Source organism: Coffea arabica, chromosome 10c (genome assembly GCF_036785885.1).
Source record: "Coffea arabica cultivar ET-39 chromosome 10c, Coffea Arabica ET-39 HiFi, whole genome shotgun sequence".
NCBI lineage: Eukaryota > Viridiplantae > Streptophyta > Magnoliopsida > Gentianales > Rubiaceae > Coffea > Coffea arabica.
The window spans coordinates 10368082-10385360 of NC_092329.1; the positions used below are offsets into that span (position 1 = coordinate 10368082).

At 37.8% G+C, this 17279-nt stretch overlaps 1 non-coding gene and 1 pseudogene across 1 annotated transcript; one reads left to right on the top strand and one right to left on the bottom strand.

The window, feature by feature from the left end:
- Positions 1–354: 354 nt before the first annotated feature.
- LOC140015759 (wall-associated receptor kinase-like 9) lies at positions 355–1746 on the top strand (annotated as a pseudogene).
- Positions 1747–15003: 13257 nt separating this feature from the next.
- LOC140016336 (small nucleolar RNA R71) lies at positions 15004–15110 on the bottom strand. Its single transcript, XR_011822731.1, has one exon. It is a non-coding gene; the product is annotated as a small nucleolar RNA R71 (small nucleolar RNA).
- Positions 15111–17279: the final 2169 nt, after the last annotated feature.

Sequence of the window (17279 nt, forward strand, 5' to 3'; positions counted from 1 at the left end):
CAGTTCGAAGTCCTTTGTAGTGCACAATTAACAATTGCAACTTTCTCTTCCGTAAAGGGAAACTTGCTTCTTTGAAAAACCATTCTAATGGGCTTCAATCGGTTGATTTTACCGATGCTCTTGCATTTGGTAATTGCCTTACTGCTCTCTTCCGCTTCAACTTTGACACCCCCACCAAGGACATAAAGAACTACAGCCACACATAGGAAAGGCACATTAATACGTAGAAAACTTAGACAAGTAAACCTTTTCCTCTTTCTCAGCCCAAAAATCTCCCGGCCAAAGCCACCACCCACAAGAACTTCAACTGGCAACTCGTTTGAAACCAATCTTTCAGTGTGTGTTAACTGTAATATGCACCGTGCTTGTACAACAACAGTCTCGACTCTAAAAATTTGCAATCATTGCAATATCGGATTTGTACAGGTACTTTTGCGGGTGTTGGCGTACTATTTCTCATGATAGCTACTTATACCTTGTACAAAGTAGTGAAAAAGAGACGCAACAAAAAGCGCCAAGAGAAATTTTTTAAACGAAATGGAGGTCTTTTGTTGCAACACCAGTTATCTGCTGATGAAGGTGGGGTTGAGAAAACAATGCTATTCTCTGCTAAAGAATTGAACAAGGCCAGTGATGGATTCAATGAAAATCGCATACTAGGTCAAGGAGGTCAAGGTACAGTTTACAAAGGGATGCTAACGGATGGCAGAATCGTAGCAATCAAGAAGTCAAAAAAGGTTGATGAAAACCAATTGGGGCAATTCATCAACGAGGTTGTCTTGCTTTCACAAATCAATCATAAGAATGTGGTAAAGCTTCTAGGTTGTTGTCTGGAGACTGAAGTCCCACTACTAGTTTATGAATTTATCCCTAATGGAACCCTCTTTACCCTCATACATAATGGAAATAATGAGGAGCTTCCCTTGACTTGGAATTTGAGACTAAGAATAGCCATCGAGGTAGCAGGAGCATTGGCGTATCTACACTCAGCAGTTCAATTCCAATCTTCCACAGAGATATCAAATCCAGCAATATACTTTTGGATGAAAAATACATAGCAAAAGTATCAGACTTTGGAACTTCAAGGTCTGTGACAATTGACAAAACTCACTTAACTACTGTAGTTAAAGGGACTTTTGGCTATTTGGATCCAGAATATTTCCAGTCAAGCCAATTTACAGAGAAAAGTGATGTTTACAGCTGGGGTGGTCCTTGCTGAGCTTTTGACAAGACAAAAGCCAATATCCTCAGCAGCAACAGATGAAGATTCTAACTTGAGTTTGGCAACAAGGTTCCTGATATCCATGGAACAGGATTCTCTCAGAAATATTCTTGATCCTGAGCTCATAAATCAAGGGAATGAACAGGAGATCACAGCAGTTGCTAAACTTGCACAACGATGCTTAAACTTAAATGGGAAGAAAAGGCCAACTATGAAGGAAGTTGCCATTGGATTGGAAAGCATGAAACTATCATCAGTGCAGTCAACTATTCCAGAAAATTTTCAAAGTCCAAGCCACATTGAGGGAGAATCTGTCGTGTTTTCTGATAACAAATTATACATGGACAACTGAAGGTGATAGCTTTAGATCTGTTTCGGATGTCGATCCACTTATGAATAAGCACTAGTTCATTACTCTGTTAGTGGTTAGAGTTGTACATTAAGTTCCCAGATATGCTCATACTGGCCATGTCATGCCTTGGGCATCCTGAAATTTGTTATGGTAACAAATAAGGAGTTTATGTTTTCTAAAATAACTTTGATTATGAAAAATTTTTCATACTAACGTAATTCTTCAATGCTTCTTTTAGTGCCATGTGAATTTCTAACTGGCCATCATGCCCATCACTGGGAAGATCACCTATGGAACTTTTGCTTAATTCAGCTTTTAAGTTTAGCCATATTCTTTGAACTTCATTTAGTTCATGGTTGCTAGTTTCATTAATAATTTCATAATTCAGTATCATAAGTCGATGGCTACTCTGTCCATATTTAGTATAGTTGAAAGGCCTAAAATGAATTCAAAACAGCAGTATTTTCGCAAAGTTCCAACCCATTCTCAATTAGCATTCCATCATAAATATTGGCACGAAATTACACATCGACTTCTATAATACTTCTTCATAAAGCCTACACTCTTTTATCAGTACAGTGAAAATTAAATAAAAAAAAATCTTGCTTGCTTCTGAGTGCTAAACTGACTAAAACATTATCCCTCATTATATATATTGGCCCAAGATCGATTATTGTCTATCACTGTAGGTTCTTTTTAAGTTTTTGACTCACCAGCAAAAAATTTCAAAGCGCAAAACACAATAAAGAAGCTGCGAACATATCAATGGCGAATCCTCTCTCTCCTGAAGCCGAACTAGATGAATGTGTCAGTGTTGCCCACAAGGCTGGAGGAAATCATCGGAAGATGCCTACCGTGGCCAAAGGAGACGAATCAAGTCCTGTGAAAAGAATGGTGAGGGTCGAGTTACAGAGGCCGAAATCAGAGCAAAGGAAGCCATGCTTTCAATTATTTTAAAGATGTTCCCTTCTCATGCAGTACTGGAGAAGAAACAAAGTGGAGTAATCTTCAGGCCATGGCAGAAGGGGCGGCTGCTCCTGATTTTGTTTGGGATTTGGACCTTGTTCATGGCACTGAGGCCTTTATCTGCAATTACCAGGATGGATTTGGGACTTTAATTGCATTGCTTCACAAGGGAAAACCCATTTTAGGCTGCATTATTCAGCCATCCAAGAGAACCTAATGGTTTGCAGACTTGGAGTTAACAGGGAGAAGAGCAATTGAGATTGGAAAACGGCAAAGCAGTTTCCCTGGATTCTTGCGAAGAAGAGTTGGATTCATGTTGCAAAATGTTGAATGAAGCATATGCTGTGATCAAAGCCTGAATTACAATGTTGACGCTGAAAAGGTGAATGGTAGGATAGCTCATCAGTTGGGGCCTTTTCTCCATGACGGGAGCTGTATTGCATACGGTTCGTTGGCACCAGATCACGGTTCAAAGTCACGCTCGCGGTCGCGGTCGCGGCCTGGAACGTTCCACATCGGTCTCGGCATATCGATCGCGGTCTCGGTGAGATGCCAATTTTAAAGTATTTAATATTCTAAAAATTGTTAATAATATAAAAAAGTATGCTAAATAAAAATAATTAAAAAATGGCAAAAGAAACGGCCAAGTCAATCCGTCGCGGTGTGACTCGGCTGATTTCTCGTCTTGACTCGGGATAACTCGGAGTGACTCAGTGTAACTCGGCCGAGTCAATCCGTCGCGGTGACGACTCGGCAGATTTTTCGGCGAGTCAAGTATTTCGGTATCGTTTCGTCACGGTATCGTATTGGTAGGGGCCGAGACGGTGACGACTCGGCCGAGTCGTCTCGGTCTCGGCCGAGACTTCGAACCATGCACCAGATTCATTGGATGTGGTGATCGATTGTGCATTGGATCCTTCGTATGGCTCGTGCCTCTTGTAGAGGCCATGGGATCGGAGAGATTATTACAGATTGGGATGGACATGAGATGTGTTGGGATATTTGAAATCTAGACTTGGTCCCAGTTCCCGCTTGAAATCATGTGTCCCAAATTTCGTCTCTGTTCCGTCCCGATTAATAACTTTCAGGATTCTATTGGGGATAAATCCAACAGCACAATACATGTGACAGTTAAACAAAGACTTGTAGAGACAAAATCTGAGGCAGATGATTTGAAGCGCCCGAAAGGAGATTTCAAAATGGTAGCAGCAATGGAGAAAAAGATTCATGATCATGGCTTGCCATTCACGAATTATCATATATTATCCATTAAGAGGCCTCAAGTTTTCTAGTTTCGTTACCACTGTACTCACATTTTTGGCTGACTTCTGTTGTGTTTTGTGGAATATTTTAAGAATGTAAAGTGGCTTCTACTAGTACAAATTTAGGGATTCTGGTTTGATCTTGGACTTGGGCTTGCTGAGGCTTCCTGTTACTTAAATCCAAGCTAATTTTGTAGAAAGTGAGGATTTTCTTTTTCAGTTGTAATTCAACAGGTTATCTATGATTTCTTGGTCATTATAGTAATTAGCATCTAAGTTCCGAGTCTTGAGTAATGCCTTATTAATTAGACAAAATGCATTGGGTCCGTATATGGCCCTTTCTGTTCTTGATATAGAACTAAAGGTTCTCAAAGCAGAATGTCGCAGAAGGCTGTTGAGCGGCTTAACTTAAAGTCCAAAATAGTGAATGCCTCAGCATATAATCAGGTTTTTAGTGATAGATGCATATATCAGCTTTTACACACAATTACCTCCAGATTTAAGTCATCAGAGCAGATAAATCAGGTTTTGCATGCTATGTTATATCCAGTCTTCCTCAGTATTACTATTATAAGGACAGTGAGTAAAGAAATCATCAGTAGCTTCTTTTTGGAAGCCATAGCTTCTTACATGTCTTAGAGCCAGAAGAAAAGTTGGGAAACTATCCTTCCAACTTCAATCCCTTCTCTTTTTCATCATGTTTTATACTGCAGTATCTTGCAAGCCTTCAGAGAAGAATGAACAAATTATGTCTGAAAAAAAAAATGGAATGGAGAAATTAGACCACACTAGTCTCGCAAGGGAAAGTATGTAACTGTGTTATGTCTGCTATATTTCTGTTATCTGTCCCTTTATTCATACCAGATGTTAACACCTCTTATATTTCTGTGCTAATCCGATTCAGTGTACATATTGCTGCTGAAAATTAAGTATTGAAGCAGTAATTTGCTTCGGCTCAAATAATACGAAAATTCATTGAGGATAATATTGACATTCCCACAAAATGCAGAGGACAGAATTGAAGGAAAACAGAGAAAGAAATTGTTGTAGAGGGAGTTACAAGAGAAAGCTAGAGGAAGAGAGAGATGCTTGAGGAGAGCAATTCCATTTTTCAAGCTAAGTGCTAACATGGTTATAATTCTGGCAATGAAGAAAATGATCCTAACGTTTAGGTAGTGGCTGTCCTAACTAACTTCAGCTTACAGAAGAAAATTAACTGCTAAGAAGTGGGCTAGTGAGTGACTGCCATCCGAAATAAATTACAGAAGGCGTGATCGCCAGACCAAGACATTATCTTGCTGGAATAAGAAAACGTGGTTTTTTCTTGACGATGTCACTCCATGCATTCTGTCATGTTTCTTCAAGAATTAAACTCCCAGCTTCTAATGAATGGCTTACCTCGTATTTAAGATGCCAAATCTGAATTTCTTCAGTTAAAAACTATTCCTTCAATCTGCTTCATGACATGTATTTCTGCTAATTTGTCCAGTTATTAATAACAGAGGTAAGATAACACATGTTTTTTTTTTCTTTTGGTTGACAGAGGAAATTGCAAAAGATTTAACCCAGAGGAAAGGAGTTTTAACGGCCAGGTGACTGTGTTAAATGGCCATACTATTTCAACTTGTATAGCAACACGTGTCCTAATTGTTCATTTGAATTGACTACTGAATCTTATTTTATCAATAAAATGGTCAAAGCCCCGAAATATCCCTATTGGCTTGATCCCCAGCTGCAAATTGCTGCAACATTTCATTTAGACGTTAACATATGTGCAGAGAGTGTACTTTGGCATCTCACATGCGTACATTGATCTTCATAAATGGGTATATTGGGCGAGGCAAATAGTCAAAAAATAACCCCTAAAATAGATAATCAGATGGAGCTATGGATGAATTTTGATGGAGTTTGGAGAACTAGTTGGATAATTAATTCTAGACAAAAAAAAAAAACACCAAGATGAGACATTTAATTGAAATTTAGTGGTCACTTGCGCACCCTGGCAAGTGGGGACAAAATTGAACTGCCAATTATGCATATCACTATATTTACATGACACAATCACTTAACTTTTAGTACTGATATCCACTTGTTATACATAAAAGCATGATTTGTGAGTAGTGAGCTTCACTAAACTTCCAAGATACTACTAATTTTAGTACTTAAGCGTCTTTTGTAAACGAAATTGCCATGAAAAAAAATATCTTTTGAATGAAGAACAATAAATATAGATATTATGTTAGCCAACCCAAACTTAAATTATGTTTCCGCAAATTTGGATACACCTATAGATCTTGCCATGGTTGATAATCAAATAAAAAATAGAGAAAAAGCAACTCTTGGTATCCTTAGGATTCAAAAAGTTTGGATTGCACTTTCTGGAGAAAATTGTTTTCTATCTTCAGTGAATATTTTTTTTTATATATTTTCTAATCACTTTTGTTTACCTCATATTATATTACATTTTAAAAAGTGCTAAAGTAATTTTTTTCTCGAAAAATTCTTCGAAAACTGTAATGCCAAAAAACTTCTTACTCTCATGTGGCCGACATTTCTACATGGTAAAAGCTTGGATAAACTCGATCTATAGTCCCACGTGTAGACCAAGAGACTTACAGTTTGCCACGACCTCCCATTAAATCATTCACTGCTTTCACCATATTAATAACTCCAAGTCTGTTCGCCAGCAGGCCTCATCTCCACCTCCTCTCCTGAGTTCCTCTGCCACCACTATCAACAGTGATCAACACCACCACACCCCACATTTGTAGACTCATGAAAAACACATCAACTCCTACCAATGAAAACATCCTCCTCCCCCACGAAATCTTTCTTGTAGATCCAGAAATCAGAGGAAAGGTAGGAGTGATGAATTTTCTTCCTCTCTTCTTCTCACAAGGCTTTCTACCCAAATGCGCCCCCCCCAAACCACAAAAACACCCTTTCGTCTCCTTTCTCTCTTTAAAAATTCAATGGATGAAAAATAGGATTTTGTTCCTGAAATTTGGGTCTTTAAGAATGAATTCCAAATTTCAAACGCTTAGTTCAGAAGGCAGAATCGGTTGATAGTAACAAGGGGAAGAGAGAGAGAGAGAGAGAGAGAGAGAATTTGAATATCTGAATATTTACTATGGGAGTGTTTGGATAGCACTATATTAACTATACTATGTAGTTGGGATGTTTAAAAGGGAGGCCATAGGGACACAAGAAGCCTTGAAAAGGGAGTTTTTGATTGTGTTATTGTTTTTGTTGAGATATACCAACTTTTCCTACAGATTTTATCAGATTAAGTTTGATATCAGAATCATTCAATTGGTAGAAGAATAAGTCTTATTGTTAGGATCAAATATTTTTGCTAAGATTTGTTAGGTAGAAGATCATGTTATCAAGTAGTTTTTGTTGAGATTTTCTAGAGAATTGTTAGCTGAAATTATTTTAGTTTGTTTCTTTGTAAGCACTATAAATAGGGTGTTGATGAATGAAGAAATAAAGCTCCTTTTTCAGCCCTCAATATAGTCTTGATATCTTTGTTTATGCTTCAAATAACCAACAAAGTGGTATCAAGAGCCTAAATCTTAAGGGCCTGTTTCTTTGAGAGTGAGTGAACTTGGTGAGAAACCCTTTTCACTATAAAATTATACACTTAAGCCTTCAACATCAAAATGCCAGGAAATAACTTCTTGTCCAATCCTCCAAATTTTGCTGGTGAAAACTACCAAATCTGGGCTGTCAAAATGAAGTCCTATTTGGATGCTAATGATCTTTGGGATGTGGTAGAGACAGATCCTGTTCCTGAATTATCGGAAGATCCAACTATTGCAGAAATGAGAGCCCATAGAGATGCAACCAAAGGGAGATCAAAAGCTATGACGTGCATTCATTTAGCAGTTTCTGATGCAGTATTCACAAAAATTATGACTTGTGAAACTGCAAAGAAAGCTTGGGATACTCTCAAAGTGGCTTTTCAAGGCAATGACAGAACAAGACAAATGCAGGTTTTGAACCTTATGAGAGAGTTTGAGCTCCTTAGGATGAAAGACACAGAAAACATCAAAGAGTACTCTGACAAACTCTTAGATGTTGTGAATAAAATCAAATCGATTGGAGAACAATTACCAGATAGCAGAGTTATAGAGAAAGTCTTGGTGAGCTTACCTGAAAGGTTTGAGGCCAAGATTTGCTCCCTTGAAGATTCAAGGGATTTGTCTCAAATCACTTTGCCAGAACTAATCAATGCATTACAAGCACAAGAGCAGAGAAGAGCTATCCGAAAGGAGGAAGTAGTAGAAGGTGCTTTTCAGGTGAGAGACAAATTCAAAATCAACAAGGTGGCAAAGAAAAGAAACAGCAGTGGAACAAGAAGAGCAAGAAAGAAGGTGAGTCTAGCAGAGATGAAGGAAGAAGAGGAAAATTTCCTCAATGTCCACATTGCAAAAAGACTTCACATCTGTAACAATATTGCTGGTGGAGACCTGACATCCAATGTAGGTCATGCAATCAAAAGGGACACGTTGAAAAGGTATGCAAAAATAACAGAAGAGACTAATATGCTCAAATAGCTGACCAACAAGAGGAGGGGCAATTATTTGTGGCCACTTGCTTTGCAAGCAAGACCTCCAGTGAAGCTTGGCTAATTGATAGTGGCTGTACTCATCACATGGCATATGATGAGTCCATATTCAAGGAATTGGATAAATCATATATTTCCAAAGTTAAAATTGGAAATGGAGATTGTATTGGGGTGAAAGGCAAAGGTAATGTGGTTATTGATTATGGTTCAGGTAAAAAAATAATTTATGATGTTTTATATGTACCTGAAATTAATCAAAACCTGTTGAGTGTTGGACAGTTGCTTGAGAAAAATTATTCTGTTGTCTTCAAAAATAGGAACTGCATCATTTATGATCAAAATGGAGGTGAACTTTTTTCAGTAAAAATGAATGGAAACAGTTTTTCTCTAAATTGGTTGAAAGCAGGTTCAAGTGCATATCCAAGTTTAGTGGATCAATCTAAATTATGGCATAAACGATTGGGCCACTATCACTATTTTGCACTTAACTACATGCATAAGAATAGTCTTGTGCAGGACTTGCCTTTTATAGAAGATAAAGGTGGAGTTTGTGAAGTTTGTCAATTGGGAAAACAAAGCAGATTGTCATTTCCTCACAACAAATCTTGGAGAGCTTCAGAAAGGCTTCAACGTGTTCACACAGATGTATGTGGTCCAATGAGAACTTCTTCATTAAATGGCAGCAGGTATTTCATAGTTTTCATTGATGACTTCAGTAGATATTGTTGGGTCTATTTCATGAAACAAAAATCAGAGGTTGCTGCTATTTTTTTGAAGTTTAAAAATTGGATTGAAAATCAAAGTGGCAAGATGATTAAAGTGATTCGGTCAGATAATGGAACAGAATATACTTCTAATCAGTTCAACAAGTTTTGTGAAGATGCAGGAATTGAACATCAATTAATTGTCACTTATACTCCACAACAAAATGGAGTAAGTGAAAGAAAGAACAGGACAATCATGGAGATGGCCAGGTGTTTGTTGTTTGAGAAAAAATTGCCAAAGAAGTTTTGGGCAGAAGCTGTCAATACTGCAGTGTATCTTTTAAACAGGTTGTCTACAAAATTATTGAATGGCAGAACCTCGTTTGAAACTTGGTTTGGATATAAACCTTCAGTACAAAACTTGAAGGTGTTCGGCTCCATTTGCTACACACATATTCTTGATGTAAAGAGAGGCAAGCTTGACGAAAAGGCAGAAGTTGGGATTCTAATTGGCTATTGCAGCAGTACCAAAGGTTATAAAGTTTATCAACCTTTGACTGCAAAAGTGATAGTTAGTAGAGACATCCATTTTGATGAATACGCAACATGGGACTGGATCAATTCCAAAGTTGAACATTTCAAGGGATCAGAATCTAAAGAATTGCAGGAGGAGAATATTGATGAATCAATAGATCATATTCCAGTTAGAGGTACCAAATTACTCTCTGACATTTATAACAAATGTAATGTTGCAGTTCTTGAACCTGCAGATTATGAAGAAGCTGCCAAAGACTTGAAGTGGATCGAGGCAATGAAGGAGGAGTTGAGAATGATTGAAAAGAACCAGACTTGGGCGCTTGTGGACAGACCAATTCACAAGAAACCCATTGGTGTAAAGTGGGTTTTTAGAACCAAATTAAATGCTAATGGTTCCATCAACAAGCACAAGGCAAGGTTGGTCGTCAAGGGATATGCTCAACAATTTGGAATGGACTTCTCGGATACATTTGCACCAGTAGCAAGATTTGACACCATCAAGTTGATCCTAGCACTTGCAGCTCAAAAGGACTAGAGAGTTTATCAACTTGACGTCAAGTCAGCATTTCTAAATGGCTACTTGGAAGAGGAGATCTTTGTGGAGCAACCTTAAGGATTTGTAGTGAAAGGTCAAGAAGACAAGGTGTACCTACTTCACAAGGTGCTATATGGCCTAAAACAGGCACCAAGAGCCTGGTACAGCAGGATTGATGATCATCTTCTGAAGATTGGATTTAAGAAGAGTTTGAGTGAATCAACTCTTTATGTCAAAATTGTCAATGATGATATAATTGTTATTTCACTATACGTTGATGATTTGCTTGTCACAGGAAGTAAGCCAATCTTGGTAAATCAGTTTAAGGAGCAGATGAAGCAAGTCTTTGAAATGACAGACTTGGGAGAGATGTCCTATTTTCTTGGCATGGAGGTTATTCAATCTCAACAAGAAATCTTCATAAGTCAGCACAAATATGCAAGAGATGTGTTGAAAAAGTTTAATATGGAAAATTGCAAATCAATTAGCACTCCATTGATGGAGAACGAGAAGCTTAGTAAAGATGATGGAGCTGCCAAAGTTGATGAAGGCCTATACAGAAGTCTTGTAGGTTGTTTGATGTATCTTACAGCAACAAGGCCTGATATTATGTATGCTGTGAGTTTACTGTCTAGATTTATGCATTGTGCAAGTGAGTTGCACTTCAAAGCTGCAAAAAGAGTACTCAGGTATGTCAAAGGCACTGCTAACTTTGGAGTTTGTTTCAAAAAATCAAAAAAATTAGAGTTACATGACTATTCAGATAGTGACTGGGCTGGTTCATATGATGATATGAGGAGCACTTCTGGATACTTGTTCAACCTGGGTTCTGGATGTTTCTCCTGGAATTCTAAGAAGCAAGATGTGGTAGCTCAATCTACCGCTGAGACAGAATATGTTGCTGCTACGGCCGTTGTTAATCAAGCCTTATGGCTTAGGAAATTGTTAGCTGATCTAAATCAAGTTCAACAAGAAGCTACTCAAATTTTTGTTGATAATGAAGCTGCTATAGCTATTTCCAACAATCCAGTATTTCATGGGAAGACTAAGCATTTCAAAATTAAATATTATTTTCTTCGAGAAGTTCAAAAGAATGAAGAAATTGTTCTAGTTCATTGCAAGACTGATTATCAGATTGCAGATATTTTTACGAAGGCCTTGTCCAAAACAAGGTTTGAATGCCTAAGAAGACAGTTGGGGATCTACAGTAAAAGTGCCAAGGAGGAGTGTTGAGATATGCCAGCTTTTCCTACAGATTTTATCAGATTAAGTTTGATATCAGAATCATTCAATTGGTAGAAGAATAAGTCTTATTGTTAGGATCAAATATTTTTGCTAAGATTTGCCAGGTAGAAGATCATGTTATCAAGTAGTTTTTGTTAGATTTTCTAGAGAATTGTTAGCTGAAATTATTTTAGTTTGTTTCTTTGTAAGCACTATAAATAGGGTGTTGATGAATGAAGAAATAAAGCTCCTTTTTCAGCCTTCAATATAGTTTTGATATCTTTGTTTATGCTTCAAATAACCAACAGTTTTGAGGCATCAAGTCAGGATCCCTTCATGGTAGGACCGTACCTATCGTAGGGACGCAAAGAATGACACGTGTTGTAGTATAATGTGCTAGTAACAGAGACGTTATATTGTGGCCAATGCGCGTGGAGATGAAACAAAATAGAACGTGTCCGGATGCAACCAAGTATCAAGGAATAGCGTATGCTAGCGACTGTTTGGATAGTAGAGGAAGGGATAATTGTAGGATTGAACCAGAAGTACATAGCATTTGCCCATTTTCCTGTAAGGAATGGAAAAATACGACAACTCCCTTTAAATGTTATTGTGTGTAAAGAAAGTATCGAAATTAAAATAGATAATAATTATAAATTTGACACGTGCGGGGGAGAAGAAATTGGAAGAACAAAAACTGGAGGTAAATGTACTAGTTGTGCGTCAACTTAAAATAGAAAAGGATTCACACATATATATAATATATATATTTAGTACCCAAATATTCAGCCTAAGCATCCGATTGAGCTTTGAATTGTTCATTCTTTTTTCTCAATTTTTTAATTGATTTGAAACGATCAAAATATCATTAATGTCTTTTTATTTGCATTGGAACTAAATATGTGCTTTTATTCATTAAGTATAGTCTGTAAAAGTCTACACTTGCAAATGTGGCATTTGAAAAATAGGAAAGAAATGTTATTTGACTATAATTAACAATCAAAAATTGTATTGGTTAGTAACGTTACCGAAATTAAAATCAACAATTAAATTTTATAAACCGGTGTTAAGGAAACCTCCCTCAATTCATTTATTGTTTTACGAATCTTACCAAAAGCAAGCATGACAATCTAAGAACTGTAATACGAAACTAAGGAAATATATTTGCAATTGGTTGTTTTCACTAAAAATGCCCATGAACCATTTAATGATTTAATGATACCAACCTTGTGTGAAGTAAAATATGTATCCTCTCGCCATGTGGACGTATTTAAAATTTGTTATCTTTTATTATGTCTATATTTTTTTGATTTAAAATAAATCCCCTCCTTTTCACACGCTTCCCAAATCCATGGTTCATCATTTATATTCAATTTGATCAACTCTACTGATGACCTACCTCATATAAATTTGTATTAATTGTGTGTTCTATATTTGTTGTCCATGAAATTGTATGTATTGTTGTGTAATGAAATCGATAACAGTCCTTGAATAGTAGTACTGGTTTGGTTTTTTATGTCTATTACTAAAATATGTGACGTTAATGCCGAGGTATTGGCATTTTTTTCCACTCTTTCATCCTTAGAAGAGTGATATAAATCCATGCATATAGACACAGACATAAATGTATTGTGCGTGTATTTGAAGACAACATTTGCATCCTAAGCAGCCATTGAGCTTTTGTGTCTCCATTATTGTTTCTGAAGTTTTTAAATTTTTGGAAATGTTTAAAATGTCATTATTAGTTTTGTGCTTGGATTGAACCCAAAAATATGGTTGTATTAGTTAAGTTTAATTGGTAAAGTTAAAGTCTTCCAAACATACCATAGCAAGAAGTAGGAAACATTGGCAATGATTTTGCAATATAATTTCAGTTTCAATTACTTACAAAAATAAAATATGATCGTGCTTGATATATATTGGTTAAGTTTGCCAAAATAAGAATGAACAATTAAATGCTTCAACTTAATAATAACGAAATCTTCCCCAATTGATTTAGTCTTTGTATTAGACTTAACAAAAAAATTATTTTGACGTATTTAGTTCCTATAAAACAAAGTTAGGGAAATATCATTGCAATTGGTTAATTATATTAAAATTAAAAACGACACATATTAATGGGTGTACGGTATTCCTCGGCATTTGGTTGCATCCGAACACGTTTCATTTTGTTTCATCTCCACGCGACGTTGGTCACAACATAATCTAAGTCGCTTTTAATTATTTCTTTCAATTATCGGTATTTATATGCTTCCTGCTTTTAATTGCTATAACTTTTGTGTATGATTGATTAGTGCGCAATAATTAATTGTTCATATAGGCTATTATGCTAATTAGGGGTAATTGAATCCGTAATTGTTCGAATATCCTTATCTGAGTAGCAACTGGCGTAATTGGGTTTATGTCAGGGAGACGTATAATCTAATTTAAACGAACCTCGTAGCGTATTTGCTAGTAAGGATTGGGCATTTCTAATTATTAATGCAATCTAGAGATTAAATTCTATAGTCGTACTTAGAGTTATTTTTGGGTTAGAGAAATAGTTAACGGTCGTACCTTAACTATCGAGAAATTAAGGAAGGGTTGGTTGTTTATCGCGTGCATGGCAACTATAACCAATCTATAAATAATTGTTTGAATTATTTTGCATCGATGATCAGTGCCTGAACCGTTTCTGAAGTGTACCCTTGACTAGAACTCTCCTAATTATTTCTTTTAGTTAATTACTTTTTGCAGTTAAATTATTTAGTTAACTTTTAATTCTAAAGCCCCCCATCAATCTTGACTTGAAAAGAAATAAATTTCTCCCCAGTCGCTGAGGAGACGACCCTGCTTGCCACTGTCTACTAGTTAGTGAATTCAGTTAAATAATTAATTCAGGTATATCGCATTAAGCAAACTTTTCGGGAACATGGTGAATCAAGTAACCCATTGCACACTTAGAGTCCCTGCTTCAATACTAGAATTGATTATTGACTGTTTCAGGTGGTAGTTAGGTTTTATTTATTATTATCGCACAGGTTCGGCACCTGTCAATTTTTGCCGCCGTTGCCGGGGACTGGCGTTTGAAATATTTATTTCATTTTGGGTTTAGTTTTTTTTGATATTTTTGCTAGTTTATGCCCCGTTCTTCTCGCACAGGTAAATTGATATACGATTTTGAGATTGAGAAGGCAGCGCGTAGGCGAAGGCAAGAGACCAGGAGACGTAAAGAAGGGCAAGTATCTACTGCAAACGAGTCAATAGAAGACAAATTTAGCATGGCTAACACCCAAACATTAAGGGAGTTGGCTATCCCGGAGTTGACTCACCAGCCCTTGTGCATCACATTTCCCACTTTGGCTGAGAATACCACTTTCGAGCTGAAGTCGGGGTTGATTCACCTCCTACCCTTGTTCCATGGTCTCTCTGGTGAAAAACCCTACAAACACGTCAAGGAATTCGAAGTGGTTTGCTCGAGCATGAAACCTTTTGGGTCATTGAAGAGCAAATTAGATTAAGAGCTTTCCTTTTCTTTCTCAAGGATGCAGCTAAAGATTGGCTATACTACCTACCCGCACGTAGCATTACCACATGGGTACAATTGAAAAAGAAGTTTTTAGAAAAATTCTTTCCTGCATCCCGGGCTGCGAGTTTGAGGAAGGAGATATGCAGCATCAAACAGTATCCCGGAGAATCCTTATATGACTATTGAGAAAGATTCAACAAGTTGTACACTAGATACCCGCATCATCAAATTAGTGAACAACTGTTGATCCTGTACTTCTATGAAGGGCTCCAGTCAACTGATAGGAGCATCATTGATGCTGCAAGTGGAGGGGCACTGGCGAATAAGACGCCAAGAGAAGCATGGGAGCTTATTGAGTCAATGGCAGAAAATTCGCAGCAATTTGGCTTCCGTGAGAGCAACCCCACCCGTAGCATCAACGAGGTAGAGACGTCATCCATTCAACAGCAACTGTCGGAGTTGACGTCTGGTTAGACAATTAGCCGTGGGGAACGTGCAGCGAGCGAAGGTCTGTGGAATCTGCACAAGTGTGGACCACTGTACAGACACATGTCCCCTTTTGCAAGAGGATGGGGCTGAACATGTGAACATGGCCGGAGGCGTACTCGCACCTCGTAGGCAGTATGACCCATACTCCAACACGTACAATTCGAGTTGGAGAGACCATCCCAATTTCAGTTATGGGAACAGGTCACAAAATTCATTCCCAAATCATCCACCAGGATTTCAGCAACCATGGCAAACAAAACCTCAACTCTCGTCCTCCAATTCAGGAAACTCTTTGGAGGATATTGTCAAAAGCCTAGCCACGACTACTACTCAGCTTCAACAGGAGATCAGATTCTTGACCACGAATACCGCTCAGCTCCAGCAGGAGACTAAAGCCTTAACCACGAGCACTATCTAATTCTAGTAGGGCACCAAAGTGGGCATGAAAGACCAGGATGCTTTAATAAGCCAAATTGCAACTGCCATCAACCGCTTGGAGTTCCACGTTTATGAAAAATTGCTATCGCAACCCGAGGCAAATTCCAGAAATGTAAGTGCCATGACACTGAGGAGTGGCAAGGAAGTGGAGGGACCTAAAGTGAAAAATTCGAAGAGCAAAAATGAGGAAGAGATAGAAAAGGAGATTGAAGAGGAAGGGCGCATCCGCGAAGACTCTAAGGTAACATTCACTCCTTCACCTCTCATCAAATCTGACTTACCTTCTTTTCCTTGCAGGTTGGAGAAGACAAAGAAGGTAGAGAAGGAAAAAGAGCTTTTGGATGTGTTTCGGAAAGTAGATATCAACATCCCCTTGTTGAATGCAATCAAGTAGATACCGAAATATGTTAAATTTTTGAAGGACTTGTGCACCCACAAAAGAAAGTTAAGAGGAGATGAACGAGTGGCGGTGAGAGAAAATGTGTCGACAATACTCCAAAGAAAACTCCCTCCAAGGTGTGGGGACCCAGGTATGTTCACAATTCCATGTAAAATAGGAGATACCTCGATTAGGAAAACGATGTTGCATTTAGGGGCGTCGATTAATGTTATGCCTAAAACTATTTATGCGTCTTTAAATCTTGTGCCATTAAAAGGTACAAGTATTATAATCCAACTAGCAGACCATACCAACGCTTATTCAGAGGGATTAGTTGAAGATGTTTTGGTACAGGTCAATCAGTTAGTCTTTCCTGCAGATTTCTATATCCTAGGCATGGGGGATGAAAGGTCACTAAATCCGTCACCTATTTTGTTAGATAGGCCATTTTTTAGCACTGTTAGGACAAAAATATATGTAAATGAGGGTATTTTGTCAATGAAATTTGATGGAAAAATGGTGAATTTTAATATTTTTGATGCGATGAAGTACTCGGATGATACTAACTCTATTTTTGCTTTAAGTGTTATTGAGTCCCTTATGTAGGAAACGTTCGAATTGGGTGGAGAAGATGCACTGGCAGTAGCTTTGGCCAAACATCTTGAGTTGGGGGCAGTTTCTGATATAGAAATAAATGATGAGTTATACCATACGGTTGAAACTTTGCATTCGCTCCCACCAATTTCTCCGAGGTATGAGCTTGTTTCCCTCTTTGTACTAGAGACTCAAACAAAATTGTTGCCTTCTGTTGTGCAGGCACCCGAGTTGGAGTTTAAGCCTCTCTCAAAGCATTTGAAGTATGCTTTTCTCGAAGACAAGGAGACACTGCCAGTCATCATATCTGCACACCTGTCACCTCATCTTCTTCGAGATCATAAGGAGGCGATTGGGTAGAGCATCGCAGACATCAAGGGAATTAGTCCATCCTTATGCATGCACCGGATACGGCTTGAGGATAATGCAAAGCCGGTAAGACAGGCGCAGCGAAGATTGAACCCACTAATGATGGAGATAGTTAAAAAGGAGATACTAA